This window comes from Drosophila sechellia, unplaced genomic scaffold, assembly GCF_004382195.2.
Source record: "Drosophila sechellia strain sech25 unplaced genomic scaffold, ASM438219v1 U_49, whole genome shotgun sequence".
In the NCBI taxonomy this organism is placed as follows: domain Eukaryota; kingdom Metazoa; phylum Arthropoda; class Insecta; order Diptera; family Drosophilidae; genus Drosophila; species Drosophila sechellia.
In genome coordinates this window covers 1-23,641 of record NW_022611323.1, presented here as the reverse complement: position 1 = coordinate 23,641, position 23,641 = coordinate 1, and the positions used below count along the sequence as shown (strand labels likewise).

General features: G+C 34.6%; 5 non-coding genes and 1 pseudogene across 5 annotated transcripts; all 6 read left to right on the top strand.

The window, feature by feature from the left end:
* Nucleotides 1-3,721: 3,721 nt before the first annotated feature.
* On the top strand, nt 3,722-5,714 carry LOC116803322. The gene has a single exon (XR_004363554.1). It is a non-coding gene; the product is annotated as a small subunit ribosomal RNA (ribosomal RNA).
* A 686-nt stretch (nt 5,715-6,400) lies between these two features.
* On the top strand, nt 6,401-6,579 carry LOC116803320. The gene has a single exon (XR_004363552.1). It is a non-coding gene; the product is annotated as a 5.8S ribosomal RNA (ribosomal RNA).
* Nucleotides 6,580-6,973: 394 nt separating this feature from the next.
* Nucleotides 6,974-10,935, top strand: LOC116803323. The gene has a single exon (XR_004363555.1). It is a non-coding gene; the product is annotated as a large subunit ribosomal RNA (ribosomal RNA).
* Nucleotides 10,936-17,296: 6,361 nt separating this feature from the next.
* Nucleotides 17,297-19,291, top strand: LOC116803321. The gene has a single exon (XR_004363553.1). It is a non-coding gene; the product is annotated as a small subunit ribosomal RNA (ribosomal RNA).
* Nucleotides 19,292-19,978: 687 nt separating this feature from the next.
* Nucleotides 19,979-20,157, top strand: LOC116803318. The gene has a single exon (XR_004363551.1). It is a non-coding gene; the product is annotated as a 5.8S ribosomal RNA (ribosomal RNA).
* Nucleotides 20,158-20,551: 394 nt separating this feature from the next.
* On the top strand, nt 20,552-23,320 carry LOC116803319 (annotated as a pseudogene).
* Nucleotides 23,321-23,641: the final 321 nt, after the last annotated feature.

Genomic DNA, 23,641 nt, shown 5'->3' with positions numbered 1-23,641 from the left:
ACCTCGTCATCAATTTAGTGACGCATATGATATTGTCCCTATCATATAATTAATATAAAGGACTTTAGATGAATTGTGTCAAGTTGCCAAACACCTCGTCATCAATTTAGTGACGCATATATATTGTCCTATCATATAATTTTGATATAAAGACTTTAAAGAATTGTATCAAGTTGCAAACCCTCGTCATCAATTTAGTGACGCATATGATATTCCCTATCATATAATTAATATAAGACTTTAATGGATTGTGTCAAGTTGCCAAACACCTCGTCATCAATTTAGTGACGCATATGATATTGTCCTTATCATATAATTTGATATAAAGACTTTAAAGATTGTATCAAGTTGCAAACACCTCGTCATCAATTTAGTGACGCATATGATATTGTCCCATCATATAATTAATATACAGACTTTAATGAATTGTGTCAAGTTGCCAAACACCTCGTCATCAATTTAGTGACGCATATGATATTGTCCCTATCATATAATTTTGATATATAGACTTTAAAGAATTTATCAAGATTGCCAAACACCTCGTCATCAATTTAGTGACGCATATGATATTGTCCCTAGCATATAATTAATATAAAGACTTTAATGGATTGTGTCAAGTTGCCAAACACCTCGTCATCAATTTAGTGACGCATATGATATTGTCCTTAATCTATATTAATTTTTGATATAAAGACTTTAAAGAATTGTATCAAGTTGCCAAACACCTCGTCATCAATTTAGTGACGCATATGATATTGTCCCTATCATATAATTAATATACAGACTCTAATGAATTGTGTCAAGTGCCAAACACCTCGTCATCAATTTAGTGACGCATATGATATTGTCCCTATCATATAATTTTTGATAAAGACTTTAAAGAATTGTATCAAGTTGCCAAACACCTCGTCATCAATTTAGTGACGCATATGATATTGTCCCTTTCATATAATTAATATAAAGACTTTAATGGATTGTGTCAAGTTGCCAAACACCTCGTCATCAACACTATATTATGGTGCGCGACCTCTCATATTGTATTCTCTTATGTGTCATAGGATTTTGACAATTATACGAGTAAATAAATAATATACATTGAAAATGATTAATTATTATATGTATAAGGAAAAAATGATGAAATATTCCCATATTATCTTAGTATTATAGAGGAAAGACCGTTGCCGACTCTGAATTGTTCAAACTTATGTATTTATATGATTTTGGCAATTATATGAGTAAATTAAAAATATACATATGAAAATGGTTAATTATATATGTATATGGGAAAAAATGCTAAGATATTCCCATATTCTCTTAGTATATAGAGAAAAGCCATTTAATGAGAGGTATAGTAGTGTAAACGACCGGAATTACGACAGAGGGTTCAAAAACTACTATAGTAGGCATGGTTGCCGACCTCTCATATTGTTCAAAACTTATGTATTCATATGATTTGGCAATTGTATGAGTAAATTAAATAATATACATATGAAAATGATTAATTATTATATGTATAAGGGAAAAAATGCTAAGATATTCCCACATTCTCTTAGTATTATAGAGAAAATCCATTATAGTGAGAGGTATAGTAGTGTAAACGACCGGAATTACGACAGAGGGTCAAAACTACTATAGGTAGCAGTGGTTGCCGACCTCTCATATTGTTCAAAACTTATGTATTCATATGAATTTGGCAATTATATGAGTAAATTAAATAATATACATATGAAAATGATTAATTATTATATGTATAAGGGAAAAAATGCTGAAATATTCCCACATTCTCTTAGTATTATAGAGAAAATCCATTATAGTGAGAGGGTATAGTAGTGTAAACGACCGGAATTACGACAGAGGGTTCAAAAACTACTATAGGTAGGCAGTGGTTGCCGACCTCTCATATTGTTCAAAACTTATGTATTCATATGATTTTGGCAATTATATGATAAATTAAATAAATACATATGAAAATGGTTAATTATTATATGTATATGGGAAAAAATGCAGAGATATTCCCATATTCTCTTAGTATTATAGAGAAAAGCCATTTAAGTGAGAGGGTATAGTAGTGTAAACGACCGGAATTACGACAGAGGGTTCAAAAACTACTATAGGTAGCAGTGGTTGCCGACCTCTCATATTGTTCAAAACTTATGTATTCATATGATTTTGGCAATTGTATGAGTAAATTAAATAATATACATACGAAAATGATTAATTATTATATGTATATGGGAAAAAATGCAGAGATATTCCCAATTCTCTTAGTATTATAGAGAAAAGCCATTTAATGAGAGGTATAGTAGTGTAAACGACCGGAATTACGACAGAGGGTTCAAAAACTACTATAGGTAGGCAGTGGTTGCCGACCTCTCATATTGTTCAAAACTTATGTATTCATATGATTTTGGCAATTATATGATTAAATTAAATAATATACATATGAAAATGGTTAATTATTATATGTATATGGGAAAAAATGCTGAGATATTCCCATATTCTCTTAGTATTATAGAGAAAAGCCATTATAGTGAGAGGGTATAGTAGTGTAAACGACCGGAATTACGACAGAGGGTTCAAAAACTACTATAGGTAGGCAGTGGTTGCCGACCTCTCATATTGTTCAAAACTTATGTATTCATATGAATTTGGCAATTATATGAGTAAATTAAATAATAAACATATAAAAATTAATATTTATTATATGTATAAAAAAAAAAATAATCATATTATATATGAATAATGGAAAAAAAATGAATGTTCCTATAATCTCTTAATATATAAGAGAATAGACGTATGTTGGGTGCAAACGGAATTGAAAATACCCGCTTTGAGGACAGCGGGTTCAAAAACTACTATAGGTAGGCAGTGGTTGCCGACCTCCCGCATTATTCGAAATATTTATTTCGGATTATGTTTATATTGGTTACATAAAATAAAGTATATTATTATCCGTACAAATTTGTTTCTCAGTTCTATAGAACACGGGACTTGGCTCCGCGGATAATAGGAATATACGCTTTTTAGATAATATCGTTGAAACAAAAGTCAAGTTTCTATTATATATAGAATAACAAATCGTTTCCATATATTATCGTTAATTTTTGGAGCAGGCAAATATTAATTTATTACCTGCCGTATAGTTGGATTATTATATCGTTACGGTATAATACAAATATGGATTCTTATGAAAGAAATATAAAATTATATATTAAATGTGGAAATATTATCATATGCGCTTGGTTTATGTTATATATTACCAGAGAGATATATGAAAAGAGATAAATTTTAAATTATCTTCAAAATGCAAATGATTTAACTTAATATTTATATTGGTTAAACAAAAATTGTACATGTGTGGATACAATAATTATGTATGTTGGAAATAAAATGATATTTTATAATGAAATATGTATATATAAAAAGATAAAATTATAGAAACATATATATTACAATAATTATATGAAATTCTTGTTATATTGGTAAAACAAGTATAAATTAAAAATGAAAATATGGATTACGAATGCTATATAAAAATGGCCGTAATCGAATAGATTTTTTACTTATATTTATATATTTAAAATTTTACCCAAAGGCGAAATATTGAATTTTATTCAATATAATAAAAATCATGGAATTATATAAAGTGAAAAATCTATATATCTATTATATTGCTTATTTCGATTCAAAAAATATGAATGGAATATGAAGGAAAAACATTATTCTGGTTGATCCTGCCAGTAGTTATATGCTTGTCTCAAAGATTAAGCCATGCATGTCTAAGTACACACGAATTAAAAGTGAAACCGCAAAAGGCTCATTATATCAGTTATGGTTCCTTAGATCGTTAACAGTTACTTGGATAACTGTGGTAATTCTAGAGCTAATACATGCAATTAAAACATGAACCTTATGGGACATGTGCTTTTATTAGGCTAAAACCAAGCGATCGCAAGATCGTTATATTGGTTGAACTCTAGATAACATGCAGATCGTATGGTCTTGTACCGACGACAGATCTTTCAAATGTCTGCCCTATCAACTTTTGATGGTAGTATCTAGGACTACCATGGTTGCAACGGGTAACGGGGAATCAGGGTTCGATTCCGGAGAGGAGCCTGAGAAACGGCTACCACATCTAAGGAAGGCAGCAGGCGCGTAAATTACCCACTCCCAGCTCGGGGAGGTAGTGACGAAAAATAACAATACAGGACTCATATCCGAGGCCCTGTAATTGGAATGAGTACACTTTAAATCCTTTAACAAGGACCAATTGGAGGGCAAGTCTGGTGCCAGCAGCCGCGGTAATTCCAGCTCCAATAGCGTATATTAAAGTTGTTGCGGTTAAAACGTTCGTAGTTGAACTTGTGCTTCATACGGGTAGTACAACTTACAATTGTGGTTAGTACTATACCTTTATGTATGTAAGCGTATTACCGGTGGAGTTCTTATATGTGATTAAATACTTGTATTTTTTCATATGTTCCTCCTATTTAAAAACCTGCACTAGTGCTCTTAAACGAGTGTTATTGTGGGCCGGTACTATTACTTTGAACAAATTAGAGTGCTTAAAGCAGGCTTCAAATGCCTGAATATTCTGTGCATGGGATAATGAAATAAGACCTCTGTTCTGCTTTCATTGGTTTTCAGATCAAGAGGTAATGATTAATAGAAGCAGTTTGGGGCATTAGTATTACGACGCGAGAGGTGAAATTCTTGGACCGTCGTAAGACTAACTTAAGCGAAAGCATTTGCCAAAGATGTTTTCATTAATCAAGAACGAAAGTTAGAGGTTCGAAGGCGATCAGATACCGCCCTAGTTCTAACCATAAACGATGCCAGCTAGCAATTGGGTGTAGCTACTTTTATGGCTCTCTCAGTCGCTTCCCGGGAAACCAAAGCTTTTGGGCTCCGGGGGAAGTATGGTTGCAAAGCTGAAACTTAAAGGAATTGACGGAAGGGCACCACCAGGAGTGGAGCCTGCGGCTTAATTTGACTCAACACGGGAAAACTTACCAGGTCCGAACATAAGTGTGTAAGACAGATTGATAGCTCTTTCTCGAATCTATGGGTGGTGGTGCATGGCCGTTCTTAGTTCGTGGAGTGATTTGTCTGGTTAATTCCGATAACGAACGAGACTCAAATATATTAAATAGATATCTTCAGGATTATGGTGCTGAAGCTTATGTAGCCTTCATTCATGGTGGCAGTAAAATGTTTATTGTGTTTGAATGTGTTTATGTAAGTGGAGCCGTACCTGTTGGTTTGTCCCATTATAAGGACACTAGCTTCTTAAATGGACAAATTGCGTCTAGCAATAATGAGATTGAGCAATAACAGGTCTGTGATGCCCTTAGATGTCCTGGGCTGCACGCGCGCTACAATGAAAGTATCAACGTGTATTTCCTAGACCGAGAGGTCCGGGTAAACCGCTGAACCACTTTCATGCTTGGGATTGTGAACTGAAACTGTTCACATGAACTTGGAATTCCCAGTAAGTGTGAGTCATTAACTCGCATTGATTACGTCCCTGCCCTTTGTACACACCGCCCGTCGCTACTACCGATTGAATTATTTAGTGAGGTCTCCGGACGTGATCACTGTGACGCCTTGCGTGTTACGGTTGTTTCGCAAAAGTTGACCGAACTTGATTATTTAGAGGAAGTAAAAGTCGTAACAAGGTTTCCGTAGGTGAACCTGCGGAAGGATCATTATTGTATAATATCCTTATCGTTAATAAATATTTGTTATAATACAAATAAATACAATTTACCAAAATAAAAATATTACAAAATGATTCCACGGAATCAAAATTAAAGTCAAAATAAAATGAAGATGGCTTTTATTTTATATGTGGGGCTTGGCAACCTCATAAAAAGACTTTAACATTATTAATGTTGCTGTGCGTATTTGTGGCAGTACTTACTACAACAACGGCGTTTCCTATAAAAACAAATTCTCGAAAATGGAAATCGAAGAAACTAAACTAAATTCGAAAGTAGAAGTCGAATTAAAATAAAAATAATTTTGAATGTGTGGTAATCAAAATAAGTGTGTGTGTATATGGACCATAATATACACGCGTTGCGAATATGTATTGTTCATCTATGTTATGAGCATACGTTGGCTAATGCAACAACCTAAAATATACAATGTTTGTACCTGTCATCCATCAGGTTAATGTTTTATATAAATTTTGCAGTATGTGTCACCCAAAATAGCAAACCATAACCAGATTATTATGATACATAATGCTTATATGAAACTAAGACATTTCGCAACATTTATTTTAGGTATAAAAATAAATTTATTGAAGGAATTGATATATGCCAGTAAAATGGTGTATTTTTAATTTCTTTCAATAAAAACAATATTGACATTATATAAAATTGAATTATAAAACTCTAAGCGGTGGATCACTCGGCTCATGGGTCGATGAAGAACGCAGCAAACTGTGCGTCATCGTGTGAACTGCAGGACACATGAACATCGACATTTTGAACGCATATCGCAGTCCATGCTGTTATGTACTTTAATTAATTTTATAGTGCTGCTTGGACTACATATGGTTGAGGGTTGTAAGACTATGCTAATTAAGTTGTTTATAAATTTTTTATAAGCATATGGTATATTATTGGATTAAATAATGATTTTATTCATAATATTAAAAAAGAAATGAAAAACATTATCTCACATTTGAATGTGAAAAACGAAGAGAAATATTTTCTTTTTCAATCAAATAATACTGAGAAATGTCTAGCATAAAAAATTGAAATATTTTTCATCTAGAATTGTCTCTTATTAATGATTCGGAAAAAGAAAAATCTTGGTTTTGTTATTATTCTTCGTTGGTTCGTTAAATGGATAAAAATGACTTTGCTTACAAGAACTATTGGAACTATTTATAACGAATTTAATTGATTGTTTTATCATTTATATATAAAGAATTTATGGCAAAATATAGTTATATATACAACCTCAACTCATATGGGACTACCCCCTGAATTTAAGCATATTAATTAGGGGAGGAAAAGAAACTAACAAGGATTTTCTTAGTAGCGGCGAGCGAAAAGAAAACAGTTCAGCACTAAGTCACTTTGTCTATATGGCAAATGTGAGATGCAGTGTATGGAGCGTCAATATTCTAGTATGAGAAATTAATGATTTAAGTCCTTCTTAAATGAGGCCATTTACCCATAGAGGGTGCCAGGCCCGTATAACGTTAATGATTGCTAGATGATGTTTCCAAAGAGTCGTGTTGCTTGATAGTGCAGCACTAAGTGGGTGGTAAACTCCATCTAAAACTAAATATAACCATGAGACCGATAGTAAACAAGTACCGTGAGGGAAAGTTGAAAAGAACTCTGAATAGAGAGTTAAACAGTACGTGAAACTGCTTAGAGGTTAAGCCCGATGAACCTGAATATCCGTTATGGAAAATTCATCATTAAAATTGTAATATTTAAATAATATTATTAAGAATAATGTGCATTTTTTCCATATAAGGACATTGTAATCTATTAGCATATCCCAAATTTATCATAAAATATAACTTATAGTTTATTCCAATTAAATTGCTTGCATTTTAACACAGAATAAATGTTATTAATTTGATAAAGTGCTGATAGATTTATATTATTACAGAGCGTTAATTTTTCGGAATTATATAATGGCATAATTATCATTGATTTTTGTGTTTATTATATGCTCTTGTATGATTAACAATGCGAAAGATTCAGGATACCTTCGGGACCCGTCTTGAAACACGGACCAAGGAGTCTAACATATGTGCAAGTTATTGGGATGTAAACCTAATAGCGTAATTAACTTGACTAATAATGGGATTAGTTTTTTAGCTATTTATAGCTAATTAACACAATCCCGGGGCGTTCTATATAGTTATGTATAATGTATATTTATATTATTTATGCCTCTAACTGGAACGTACCTTGAGCATATATGCTGTGACCCGAAAGATGGTGAACTATACTTGATCAGGTTGAAGTCAGGGGAAACCCTGATGGAAGACCGAAACAGTTCTGACGTGCAAATCGATTGTCAGAATTGAGTATAGGGGCGAAAGACCAATCGAACCATCTAGTAGCTGGTTCCTTCCGAAGTTTCCCTCAGGATAGCTGGTGCATTTTAATATTATATAAAATAATCTTATCTGGTAAAGCGAATGATTAGAGGCCTTAGGGTCGAAACGATCTTAACCTATTCTCAAACTTTAAATGGGTAAGAACCTTAACTTTCTTGATATGAAGTTCAAGGTTATGATATAATGTGCCCAGTGGGCCACTTTTGGTAAGCAGAACTGGCGCTGTGGGATGAACCAAACGTAATGTTACGGTGCCCAAATTAACAACTCATGCAGATACCATGAAAGGCGTTGGTTGCTTAAAACAGCAGGACGGTGATCATGGAAGTCGAAATCCGCTAAGGAGTGTGTAACAACTCACCTGCCGAAGCAACTAGCCCTTAAAATGGATGGCGCTTAAGTTGTATACCTATACATTACCGCTAAAGTAGATGATTTATATTACTTGTGATATAAATTTTGAAACTTTAGTGAGTAGGAAGGTACAATGGTATGCGTAGAAGTGTTTGGCGTAAGCCTGCATGGAGCTGCCATTGGTACAGATCTTGGTGGTAGTAGCAAATAATCGAATGAGACCTTGGAGGACTGAAGTGGAGAAGGGTTTCGTGTGAACAGTGGTTGATCACGAGTTAGTCGGTCCTAAGTTCAAGGCGAAAGCCGAAAATTTTCAAGTAAAACAAAAATGCCTAACTATATAAACAAAGCGAATATAATACACTTGAATAATTTTGAACGAAAGGGAATACGGTTCCAATTCCGTAACCTGTTGAGTATCCGTTTGTTATTAAATATGGGCCTCGTGCTCATCCTGGCAACAGGAACGACCATAAAGAAGCCGTCGAGAGATATCGGAAGAGTTTTCTTTTCTGTTTTATAGCCGTACTACCATGGAAGTCTTTCGCAGAGAGATATGGTAGATGGGCTAGAAGAGCATGACATATACTGTTGTGTCGATATTTTCTCCTCGGACCTTGAAAATTTATGGTGGGGACACGCAAACTTCTCAACAGGCCGTACCAATATCCGCAGCTGGTCTCCAAGGTGAAGAGTCTCTAGTCGATAGAATAATGTAGGTAAGGGAAGTCGGCAAATTAGATCCGTAACTTCGGGATAAGGATTGGCTCTGAAGATTGAGATAGTCGGGCTTGATTGGGAAACAATAACATGGTTTATGTGCTCGTTCTGGGTAAATAGAGTTTCTAGCATTTATGTTAGTTACTTGTTCCCCGGATAGTTTAGTTACGTAGCCAATTGTGGAACTTTCTTGCTAAAATTTTTAAGAATACTATTTGGGTTAAACCAATTAGTTCTTATCAATTATAACGATTATCAATTAACAATCAATTCAGAACTGGCACGGACTTGGGGAATCCGACTGTCTAATTAAAACAAAGCATTGTGATGGCCCTAGCGGGTGTTGACACAATGTGATTTCTGCCCAGTGCTCTGAATGTCAAAGTGAAGAAATTCAAGTAAGCGCGGGTCAACGGCGGGAGTAACTATGACTCTCTTAAGGTAGCCAAATGCCTCGTCATCTAATTAGTGACGCGCATGAATGGATTAACGAGATTCCTACTGTCCCTATCTACTATCTAGCGAAACCACAGCCAAGGGAACGGGCTTGGAATAATTAGCGGGGAAAGAAGACCCTTTTGAGCTTGACTCTAATCTGGCAGTGTAAGGAGACATAAGAGGTGTAGAATAAGTGGGAGATATTAGACCTCGGTTTGGTATCGTCAATGAAATACCACTACTCTTATTGTTTCCTTACTTACTTGATTAAATGGAACGTGTATCATTTCCTAGCCATTATACGGATATATTTATTATATCTTATGGTATTGGGTTTTGATGCAAGCTTCTTGATCAAAGTATCACGAGTTTGTTATATAATCGCAAACAAATTCTTTAATAAAACGATGCATTTATGTATTTTTGATTTGAAAATTTGGTATAACTCCAATTACTCAGGTATGATCCAATTCAAGGACATTGCCAGGTAGGGAGTTTGACTGGGGCGGTACATCTCTCAAATAATAACGGAGGTGTCCCAAGGCCAGCTCAGTGCGGACAGAAACCACACATAGAGCAAAAGGGCAAATGCTGACTTGATCTCGGTGTTCAGTACACACAGGGACAGCAAAAGCTCGGCCTATCGATCCTTTTGGTTTAAAGAGTTTTTAACAAGAGGTGTCAGAAAAGTTACCATAGGGATAACTGGCTTGTGGCGGCCAAGCGTTCATAGCGACGTCGCTTTTTGATCCTTCGATGTCGGCTCTTCCTATCATTGTGAAGCAAAATTCACCAAGCGTTGGATTGTTCACCCATGCAAGGGAACGTGAGCTGGGTTTAGACCGTCGTGAGACAGGTTAGTTTTACCCTACTAATGACAAAACGTTGTTGCGACAGCATTCCTGCGTAGTACGAGAGGAACCGCAGGTACGGACCAATGGCACAATACTTGTTCGAGCGAACAGTGGTATGACGCTACGTCCGTTGGATTATGCCTGAACGCCTCTAAGGTCGTATCCGTGCTGGACTGCAATGATAAATAAGGGGCAATTTGCATTGTATGGCTTCTAAACCATTTAAAGTTTATAATTTATTTTATAAACGACAATGGATGTGATGCCAATGTAATTTGTAACATAGTAAATTAGGAGGATCTTCGATCACCTGATGCCGCGCTAGTTACATATAAAAGCATTATTTAATACAATGACAAAGCCTAGAATCAATTGTAAACGACTTTTGTAACAGGCAAGGTGTTGTAAGTGGTTGAGCAGCTGCCATACTGCGATCCACTGAAGCTTATCCTTTGCTTGATGATTCGATAAATAAATGATTTTTTCCTGTAGCCAAACACCTCGTCATCAATTTAGTGACGCATATGATATTGTCCCTATCATATAATTAATATAAAGACTTTAATGGATTGTGTCAAGTTGCCAAACACCTCGTCATCAATTTAGTGACGCATATGATATTGTCCCTATCATATAATTAATATAAAGACTTTAATGAATTGTGTCAAGTTGCCAAACACCTCGTCATCAATTTAGTGACGCATATGATATTGTCCCTATCATATAATTTTTGATATAAAGACTTTAAAGAATTGTATCAAGTTGCCAAACACCTCGTCATCAATTTAGTGACGCATATGATATTGTCCCTATCATATAATTAATATACAGACTTTAATGAATTGTGTCAAGTTGCCAAACACCTCGTCATCAATTTAGTGACGCATATGATATTGTCCTTATCATATAATTTTTGATATAAAGACTTTAAAGAATTGAATCAAGTTGCCAAACACCTCGTCATCAATTTAGTGACGCATATGATATTGTCCCTATCATATAATTAATATAAAGACTTTAATGGATTGTGTCAAGTTGCCAAACACCTCGTCATCAATTTAGTGACGCATATGATATTGTCCCTATCATATAATTAATATAAAGACTTTAATGAATTGTGTCAAGTTGCCAAACACCTCGTCATCAATTTAGTGACGCATATGATATTGTCCTTATCATATAATTTTTGATATAAAGACTTTAAAGAATTGTATCAAGTTGCCAAACACCTCGTCATCAATTTAGTGACGCATATGATATTGTCCCTATCATATAATTAATATAAAGACTTTAATGGATTGTGTCAAGTTGCCAAACACCTCGTCATCAATTTAGTGACGCATATGATATTGTCCTTATCATATAATTTTTGATATAAAGACTTTAAAGAATTGTATCAAGTTGCCAAACACCTCGTCATCAATTTAGTGACGCATATGATATTGTCCCTATCATATAATTAATATACAGACTTTAATGAATTGTGTCAAGTTGCCAAACACCTCGTCATCAATTTAGTGACGCATATGATATTGTTTGTTATATAATCGCAAACAAATTCTTTAATAAAACGATGCATTTATGTATTTTTGATTTGAAAATTTGGTATAACTCCAATTACTCAGGTATGATCCAATTCAAGGACATTGCCAGGTAGGGAGTTTGACTGGGGCGGTACATCTCTCAAATAATAACGGAGGTGTCCCAAGGCCAGCTCAGTGCGGACAGAAACCACACATAGAGCAAAAGGGCAAATGCTGACTTGATCTCGGTGTTCAGTACACACAGGGACAGCAAAAGCTCGGCCTATCGATCCTTTTGGTTTAAAGAGTTTTTAACAAGAGGTGTCAGAAAAGTTACCATAGGGATAACTGGCTTGTGGCGGCCAAGCGTTCATAGCGACGTCGCTTTTTGATCCTTCGATGTCGGCTCTTCCTATCATTGTGAAGCAAAATTCACCAAGCGTTGGATTGTTCACCCATGCAAGGGAACGTGAGCTGGGTTTAGACCGTCGTGAGACAGGTTAGTTTTACCCTACTAATGACAAAACGTTGTTGCGACAGCATTCCTGCGTAGTACGAGAGGAACCGCAGGTACGGACCAATGGCACAATACTTGTTCGAGCGAACAGTGGTATGACGCTACGTCCGTTGGATTATGCCTGAACGCCTCTAAGGTCGTATCCGTGCTGGACTGCAATGATAAATAAGGGGCAATTTGCATTGTATGGCTTCTAAACCATTTAAAGTTTATAATTTATTTTATAAACGACAATGGATGTGATGCCAATGTAATTTGTAACATAGTAAATTAGGAGGATCTTCGATCACCTGATGCCGCGCTAGTTACATATAAAAGCATTATTTAATACAATGACAAAGCCTAGAATCAATTGTAAACGACTTTTGTAACAGGCAAGGTGTTGTAAGTGGTTGAGCAGCTGCCATACTGCGATCCACTGAAGCTTATCCTTTGCTTGATGATTCGATAAATAAATGATTTTTTCCTGTAGCCAAACACCTCGTCATCAATTTAGTGACGCATATGATATTGTCCCTATCATATAATTAATATAAAGACTTTAATGGATTGTGTCAAGTTGCCAAACACCTCGTCATCAATTTAGTGACGCATATGATATTGTCCCTATCATATAATTAATATAAAGACTTTAATGAATTGTGTCAAGTTGCCAAACACCTCGTCATCAATTTAGTGACGCATATGATATTGTCCCTATCATATAATTTTTGATATAAAGACTTTAAAGAATTGTATCAAGTTGCCAAACACCTCGTCATCAATTTAGTGACGCATATGATATTGTCCCTATCATATAATTAATATACAGACTTTAATGAATTGTGTCAAGTTGCCAAACACCTCGTCATCAATTTAGTGACGCATATGATATTGTCCTTATCATATAATTTTTGATATAAAGACTTTAAAGAATTGAATCAAGTTGCCAAACACCTCGTCATCAATTTAGTGACGCATATGATATTGTCCCTATCATATAATTAATATAAAGACTTTAATGGATTGTGTCAAGTTGCCAAACACCTCGTCATCAATTTAGTGACGCATATGATATTGTCCCTATCATATAATTAATATAAAGACTTTAATGAATTGTGTCAAGTTGCCAAACACCTCGTCATCAATTTAGTGACGCATATGATATTGTCCTTATCATATAATTTTTGATATAAAGACTTTAAAGAATTGTATCAAGTTGCCAAACACCTCGTCATCAATTTAGTGACGCATATGATATTGTCCCTATCATATAATTAATATAAAGACTTTAATGGATTGTGTCAAGTTGCCAAACACCTCGTCATCAATTTAGTGACGCATATGATATTGTCCTTATCATATAATTTTTGATATAAAGACTTTAAAGAATTGTATCAAGTTGCCAAACACCTCGTCATCAATTTAGTGACGCATATGATATTGTCCCTATCATATAATTAATATACAGACTTTAATGAATTGTGTCAAGTTGCCAAACACCTCGTCATCAATTTAGTGACGCATATGATATTGTCCCTATCATATAATTTTTGATATATAGACTTTAAAGAATTGTATCAAGTTGCCAAACACCTCGTCATCAATTTAGTGACGCATATGATATTGTCCCTAGCATATAATTAATATAAAGACTTTAATGGATTGTGTCAAGTTGCCAAACACCTCGTCATCAATTTAGTGACGCATATGATATTGTCCTTATTATATAATTTTTGATATAAAGACTTTAAAGAATTGTATCAAGTTGCCAAACACCTCGTCATCAATTTAGTGACGCATATGATATTGTCCCTATCATATAATTAATATACAGACTCTAATGAATTGTGTCAAGTTGCCAAACACCTCGTCATCAATTTAGTGACGCATATGATATTGTCCCTATCATATAATTTTTGATATAAAGACTTTAAAGAATTGTATCAAGTTGCCAAACACCTCGTCATCAATTTAGTGACGCATATGATATTGTCCCTTTCATATAATTAATATAAAGACTTTAATGGATTGTGTCAAGTTGCCAAACACCTCGTCATCAACTACTATATTATGGTTGCGCCGACCTCTCATATTGTATTCTCTTATGTGTTCATAGGATTTTGACAATTATACGAGTAAATTAAATAATATACATATGAAAATGATTAATTATTATATGTATAAGGGAAAAAATGATGAAATATTCCCATATTATCTTAGTATTATAGAGGAAAGACCGTTGCCGACCTCTGATATTGTTCAAACTTATGTATTTATATGATTTTGGCAATTATATGAGTAAATTAAAAAATATACATATGAAAATGGTTAATTATTATATGTATATGGGAAAAAATGCTAAGATATTCCCATATTCTCTTAGTATTATAGAGAAAAGCCATTTAAGTGAGAGGGTATAGTAGTGTAAACGACCGGAATTACGACAGAGGGTTCAAAAACTACTATAGGTAGGCAGTGGTTGCCGACCTCTCATATTGTTCAAAACTTATGTATTCATATGATTTTGGCAATTGTATGAGTAAATTAAATAATATACATATGAAAATGATTAATTATTATATGTATAAGGGAAAAAATGCTGAAATATTCCCACATTCTCTTAGTATTATAGAGAAAATCCATTATAGTGAGAGGGTATAGTAGTGTAAACGACCGGAATTACGACAGAGGGTTCAAAAACTACTATAGGTAGGCAGTGGTTGCCGACCTCTCATATTGTTCAAAACTTATGTATTCATATGAATTTGGCAATTATATGAGTAAATTAAATAATATACATATGAAAATGATTAATTATTATATGTATAAGGGAAAAAATGCTGAAATATTCCCACATTCTCTTAGTATTATAGAGAAAATCCATTATAGTGAGAGGGTATAGTAGTGTAAACGACCGGAATTACGACAGAGGGTTCAAAAACTACTATAGGTAGGCAGTGGTTGCCGACCTCTCATATTGTTCAAAACTTATGTATTCATATGATTTTGGCAATTATATGATTAAATTAAATAATATACATATGAAAATGGTTAATTATTATATGTATATGGGAAAAAATGCAGAGATATTCCCATATTCTCTTAGTATTATAGAGAAAAGCCATTTAAGTGAGAGGGTATAGTAGTGTAAACGACCGGAATTACGACAGAGGGTTCAAAAACTACTATAGGTAGGCAGTGGTTGCCGACCTCTCATATTGTTCAAAACTTATGTATTCATATGATTTTGGCAATTGTATGAGTAAATTAAATAATATACATACGAAAATGATTAATTATTATATGTATATGGGAAAAAATGCAGAGATATTCCCATATTCTCTTAGTATTATAGAGAAAAGCCATTTAAGTGAGAGGGTATAGTAGTGTAAACCACCGGAATTACGACAGAGGGTTCAAAAACTACTATAGGTAGGCAGTGGTTGCCGACCTCTCATATTGTTCAAAACTTATGTATTCATATGATTTTGGCAATTATATGATTAAATTAAATAATATACATATGAAAATGGTTAATTATTATATGTATATGGGAAAAAATGCTGAGATATTCCCATATTCTCTTAGTATTATAGAGAAAAGCCATTATAGTGAGAGGGTATAGTAGTGTAAACGACCGGAATTACGACAGAGGGTTCAAAAACTACTATAGGTAGGCAGTGGTTGCCGACCTCTCATATTGTTCAAAACTTATGTATTCATATGAATTTGGCAATTATATGAGTAAATTAAATAATAAACATATAAAAATTAATATTTATTATATGTATAAAAAAAAAAATAATCATATTATATATGAATAATGGAAAAAAATGAAATGTTCCTATAATCTCTTAATATATAAGAGAATAGACCGTATGTTGGGTGGCAAACGGAATTGAAAATACCCGCTTTGAGGACAGCGGGTTCAAAAACTACTATAGGTAGGCAGTGGTTGCCGACCTCCCGCATTATTCGAAATATTTATTTCGGATTATGTTTATATTGGTTACATAAAATAAAGTATATTATTATCCGTACAAATTTGTTTCTCAGTTCTATAGAACACGGGACTTGGCTCCGCGGATAATAGGAATATACGCTTTTTAGATAATATCGTTGAAACAAAAGTCAAGTTTCTATTATATATAGAATAACAAATCGTTTCCATATATTATCGTTAATTTTTGGAGGCAGGCAAATATTAATTTATTACCTGCCGTATAGTTGGATTATTATATCGTTACGGTATAATACAAATATGGATTCTTATGAAAGAAATATAAAATTATATATTAAATGTGGAAATATTATCATATGCGCTTGGTTTTATGTTATATATTACCAGAGAGATATATGAAAAGAGATAAATTTTAAATTTATCTTCAAAATGCAAATGATTTAACTTAATATTTATATTGGTTAAACAAAAATTGTACATGTGTGGATACAATAATTATGTATGTTGGAAATAAAATGATATTTTATAATGAAATATGTATATATAAAAAGATAAAATTATAGAAACATATATATTACAATAATTATATGAAATTCTTGTTATATTGGTAAAACAAGTATAAATTAAAAATGAAAATATGGATTACGAATGCTATATAAAAATGGCCGTAATCGAATAGATTTTTTACTTATATTTATATATTTAAAATTTTACCCAAAGGCGAAATATTGAATTTTATTCAATATAATAAAAATCATGGAATTATATAAAGTGAAAAATCTATATATCTATTATATTGCTTATTTCGATTCAAAAAATATGAATGGAATATGAAGGAAAAACATTATTCTGGTTGATCCTGCCAGTAGTTATATGCTTGTCTCAAAGATTAAGCCATGCATGTCTAAGTACACACGAATTAAAAGTGAAACCGCAAAAGGCTCATTATATCAGTTATGGTTCCTTAGATCGTTAACAGTTACTTGGATAACTGTGGTAATTCTAGAGCTAATACATGCAATTAAAACATGAACCTTATGGGACATGTGCTTTTATTAGGCTAAAACCAAGCGATCGCAAGATCGTTATATTGGTTGAACTCTAGATAACATGCAGATCGTATGGTCTTGTACCGACGACAGATCTTTCAAATGTCTGCCCTATCAACTTTTGATGGTAGTATCTAGGACTACCATGGTTGCAACGGGTAACGGGGAATCAGGGTTCGATTCCGGAGAGGGAGCCTGAGAAACGGCTACCACATCTAAGGAAGGCAGCAGGCGCGTAAATTACCCACTCCCAGCTCGGGGAGGTAGTGACGAAAAATAACAATACAGGACTCATATCCGAGGCCCTGTAATTGGAATGAGTACACTTTAAATCCTTTAACAAGGACCAATTGGAGGGCAAGTCTGGTGCCAGCAGCCGCGGTAATTCCAGCTCCAATAGCGTATATTAAAGTTGTTGCGGTTAAAACGTTCGTAGTTGAACTTGTGCTTCATACGGGTAGTACAACTTACAATTGTGGTTAGTACTATACCTTTATGTATGTAAGCGTATTACCGGTGGAGTTCTTATATGTGATTAAATACTTGTATTTTTTCATATGTTCCTCCTATTTAAAAACCTGCACTAGTGCTCTTAAACGAGTGTTATTGTGGGCCGGTACTATTACTTTGAACAAATTAGAGTGCTTAAAGCAGGCTTCAAATGCCTGAATATTCTGTGCATGGGATAATGAAATAAGACCTCTGTTCTGCTTTCATTGGTTTTCAGATCAAGAGGTAATGATTAATAGAAGCAGTTTGGGGGCATTAGTATTACGACGCGAGAGGTGAAATTCTTGGACCGTCGTAAGACTAACTTAAGCGAAAGCATTTGCCAAAGATGTTTTCATTAATCAAGAACGAAAGTTAGAGGTTCGAAGGCGATCAGATACCGCCCTAGTTCTAACCATAAACGATGCCAGCTAGCAATTGGGTGTAGCTACTTTTATGGCTCTCTCAGTCGCTTCCCGGGAAACCAAAGCTTTTGGGCTCCGGGGGAAGTATGGTTGCAAAGCTGAAACTTAAAGGAATTGACGGAAGGGCACCACCAGGAGTGGAGCCTGCGGCTTAATTTGACTCAACACGGGAAAACTTACCAGGTCCGAACATAAGTGTGTAAGACAGATTGATAGCTCTTTCTCGAATCTATGGGTGGTGGTGCATGGCCGTTCTTAGTTCGTGGAGTGATTTGTCTGGTTAATTCCGATAACGAACGAGACTCAAATATATTAAATAGATATCTTCAGGATTATGGTGCTGAAGCTTATGTAGCCTTCATTCATGGTGGCAGTAAAATGTTTATTGTGTTTGAATGTGTTTATGTAAGTGGAGCCGTACCTGTTGGTTTGTCCCATTATAAGGACACTAGCTTCTTAAATGGACAAATTGCGTCTAGCAATAATGAGATTGAGCAATAACAGGTCTGTGATGCCCTTAGATGTCCTGGGCTGCACGCGCGCTACAATGAAAGTATCAACGTGTATTTCCTAGACCGAGAGGTCCGGGTAAACCGCTGAACCACTTTCATGCTTGGGATTGTGAACTGAAACTGTTCACATGAACTTGGAATTCCCAGTAAGTGTGAGTCATTAACTCGCATTGATTACGTCCCTGCCCTTTGTACACACCGCCCGTCGCTACTACCGATTGAATTATTTAGTGAGGTCTCCGGACGTGATCACTGTGACGCCTTGCGTGTTACGGTTGTTTCGCAAAAGTTGACCGAACTTGATTATTTAGAGGAAGTAAAAGTCGTAACAAGGTTTCCGTAGGTGAACCTGCGGAAGGATCATTATTGTATAATATCCTTATCGTTAATAAATATTTGTTATAATACAAATAAATACAATTTACCAAAATAAAAATATTACAAAATGATTCCACGGAATCAAAAATTAAAGTCAAAATAAAATGAAGATGGCTTTTATTTTATATGTGGGGCTTGGCAACCTCATAAAAAGACTTTAACATTATTAATGTTGCTGTGCGTATTTGTGGCAGTACTTACTACAACAACGGCGTTTCCTATAAAAACAAATTCTCGAAAATGGAAATCGAAGAAACTAAACTAAATTCGAAAGTAGAAGTCGAATTAAAATAAAAATAATTTTGAATGTGTGGTAATCAAAATAAGTGTGTGTGTATATGGACCATAATATACACGCGTTGCGAATATGTATTGTTCATCTATGTTATGAGCATACGTTGGCTAATGCAACAACCTAAAATATACAATGTTTGTACCTGTCATCCATCAGGTTAATGTTTTATATAAATTTTGCAGTATGTGTCACCCAAAATAGCAAACCATAACCAGATTATTATGATACATAATGCTTATATGAAACTAAGACATTTCGCAACATTTATTTTAGGTATAAAAATAAATTTATTGAAGGAATTGATATATGCCAGTAAAATGGTGTATTTTTAATTTCTTTCAATAAAAACAATATTGACATTATATAAAATTGAATTATAAAACTCTAAGCGGTGGATCACTCGGCTCATGGGTCGATGAAGAACGCAGCAAACTGTGCGTCATCGTGTGAACTGCAGGACACATGAACATCGACATTTTGAACGCATATCGCAGTCCATGCTGTTATGTACTTTAATTAATTTTATAGTGCTGCTTGGACTACATATGGTTGAGGGTTGTAAGACTATGCTAATTAAGTTGTTTATAAATTTTTTATAAGCATATGGTATATTATTGGATTAAATAATGATTTTATTCATAATATTAAAAAAGAAATGAAAAACATTATCTCACATTTGAATGTGAAAAACGAAGAGAAATATTTTCTTTTTCAATCAAATAATACTGAGAAATGTCTAGCATAAAAAATTGAAATATTTTTCATCTAGAATTGTCTCTTATTAATGATTCGGAAAAAGAAAAATCTTGGTTTTGTTATTATTCTTCGTTGGTTCGTTAAATGGATAAAAATGACTTTGCTTACAAGAACTATTGGAACTATTTATAACGAATTTAATTGATTGTTTTATCATTTATATATAAAGAATTTATGGCAAAATATAGTTATATATACAACCTCAACTCATATGGGACTACCCCCTGAATTTAAGCATATTAATTAGGGGAGGAAAAGAAACTAACAAGGATTTTCTTAGTAGCGGCGAGCGAAAAGAAAACAGTTCAGCACTAAGTCACTTTGTCTATATGGCAAATGTGAGATGCAGTGTATGGAGCGTCAATATTCTAGTATGAGAAATTAATGATTTAAGTCCTTCTTAAATGAGGCCATTTACCCATAGAGGGTGCCAGGCCCGTATAACGTTAATGATTGCTAGATGATGTTTCCAAAGAGTCGTGTTGCTTGATAGTGCAGCACTAAGTGGGTGGTAAACTCCATCTAAAACTAAATATAACCATGAGACCGATAGTAAACAAGTACCGTGAGGGAAAGTTGAAAAGAACTCTGAATAGAGAGTTAAACAGTACGTGAAACTGCTTAGAGGTTAAGCCCGATGAACCTGAATATCCGTTATGGAAAATTCATCATTAAATTGTAATATTTAAATAATATTATTAAGAATAATGTGCATTTTTTCCATATAAGGACATTGTAATCTATTAGCATATCCCAAATTTATCATAAAATATAACTTATAGTTTATTCCAATTAAATTGCTTGCATTTTAACACAGAATAAATGTTATTAATTTGATAAAGTGCTGATAGATTTATATTATTACAGAGCGTTAATTTTTCGGAATTATATAATGGCATAATTATCATTGATTTTTGTGTTTATTATATGCTCTTGTATGATTAACAATGCGAAAGATTCAGGATACCTTCGGGACCCGTCTTGAAACACGGACCAAGGAGTCTAACATATGTGCAAGTTATTGGGATGTAAACCTAATAGCGTAATTAACTTGACTAATAATGGGATTAGTTTTTTAGCTATTTATAGCTAATTAACACAATCCCGGGGCGTTCTATATAGTTATGTATAATGTATATTTATATTATTTATGCCTCTAACTGGAACGTACCTTGAGCATATATGCTGTGACCCGAAAGATGGTGAACTATACTTGATCAGGTTGAAGTCAGGGGAAACCCTGATGGAAGACCGAAACAGTTCTGACGTGCAAATCGATTGTCAGAATTGAGTATAGGGGCGAAAGACCAATCGAACCATCTAGTAGCTGGTTCCTTCCGAAGTTTCCCTCAGGATAGCTGGTGCATTTTAATATTATATAAAATAATCTTATCTGGTAAAGCGAATGATTAGAGGCCTTAGGGTCGAAACGATCTTAACCTATTCTCAAACTTTAAATGGGTAAGAACCTTAACTTTCTTGATATGAAGTTCAAGGTTATGATATAATGTGCCCAGTGGGCCACTTTTGGTAAGCAGAACTGGCGCTGTGGGATGAACCAAACGTAATGTTACGGTGCCCAAATTAACAACTCATGCAGATACCATGAAAGGCGTTGGTTGCTTAAAACAGCAGGACGGTGATCATGGAAGTCGAAATCCGCTAAGGAGTGTGTAACAACTCACCTGCCGAAGCAACTAGCCCTTAAAATGGATGGCGCTTAAGTTGTATACCTATACATTACCGCTAAAGTAGATGATTTATATTACTTGTGATATAAATTTTGAAACTTTAGTGAGTAGGAAGGTACAATGGTATGCGTAGAAGTGTTTGGCGTAAGCCTGCATGGAGCTGCCATTGGTACAGATCTTGGTGGTAGTAGCAAATAATCGAATGAGACCTTGGAGGACTGAAGTGGAGAAGGGTTTCGTGTGAACAGTGGTTGATCACGAGTTAGTCGGTCCTAAGTTCAAGGCGAAAGCCGAAAATTTTCAAGTAAAACAAAAATGCCTAACTATATAAACAAAGCGAATATAATACACTTGAATAATTTTGAACGAAAGGGAATACGGTTCCAATTCCGTAACCTGTTGAGTATCCGTTTGTTATTAAATATGGGCCTCGTGCTCATCCTGGCAACAGGAACGACCATAAAGAAGCCGTCGAGAGATATCGGAAGAGTTTTCTTTTCTGTTTTATAGCCGTACTACCATGGAAGTCTTTCGCAGAGAGATATGGTAGATGGGCTAGAAGAGCATGACATATACTGTTGTGTCGATATTTTCTCCTCGGACCTTGAAAATTTATGGTGGGGACACGCAAAACTTCTCAACAGGCCGTACCAATATCCGCAGCTGGTCTCCAAGGTGAAGAGTCTCTAGTCGATAGAATAATGTAGGTAAGGGAAGTCGGCAAATTAGATCCGTAACTTCGGGATAAGGATTGGCTCTGAAGATTGAGATAGTCGGGCTTGATTGGGAAACAATAACATGGTTTATGTGCTCGTTCTGGGTAAATAGAGTTTCTAGCATTTATGTTAGTTACTTGTTCCCCGGATAGTTTAGTTACGTAGCCAATTGTGGAACTTTCTTGCTAAAATTTTTAAGAATACTATTTGGGTTAAACCAATTAGTTCTTATCAATTATAACGATTATCAATTAACAATCAATTCAGAACTGGCACGGACTTGGGGAATCCGACTGTCTAATTAAAACAAAGCATTGTGATGGCCCTAGCGGGTGTTGACACAATGTGATTTCTGCCCAGTGCTCTGAATGTCAAAGTGAAGAAATTCAAGTAAGCGCGGGTCAACGGCGGGAGTAACTATGACTCTCTTAAGGTAGCCAAATGCCTCGTCATTAATTAGTGACGCGCATAATGATTAACAGATTCCTACTGTCCCTATCTACACCCTTCAGTGACGCGCATGAATGGATTAACGACGGAGTGTTTTCGTTGCGCTCGTGTACAGTTGCGAAGAACTTGTTTTCCGTGTTGGAAAGTAATAAATCGGTGAATTAGTGCTCCGCGAAAGTCGTGTGCTAATTTTCGTGTGTTATAAACAAGCGTTTGGAAGTAATTAACAATAATTGTTGGAATTTTCCACTTAGCACGTGCTGAAGGCGAACTTACGATAAGTTTTCGAGTAAGTTTTGATCAGCTGTCACAAAGCTTATTGGTGGAGTCACTGCTAAGTTGTCTAGGAGAGTTTTAGTGCTACCAGACTCTACCGATAGGTGGAGCTCGATTCCAGAGCAAACTACCTTTGTCAGCGAGTAAACGAGCA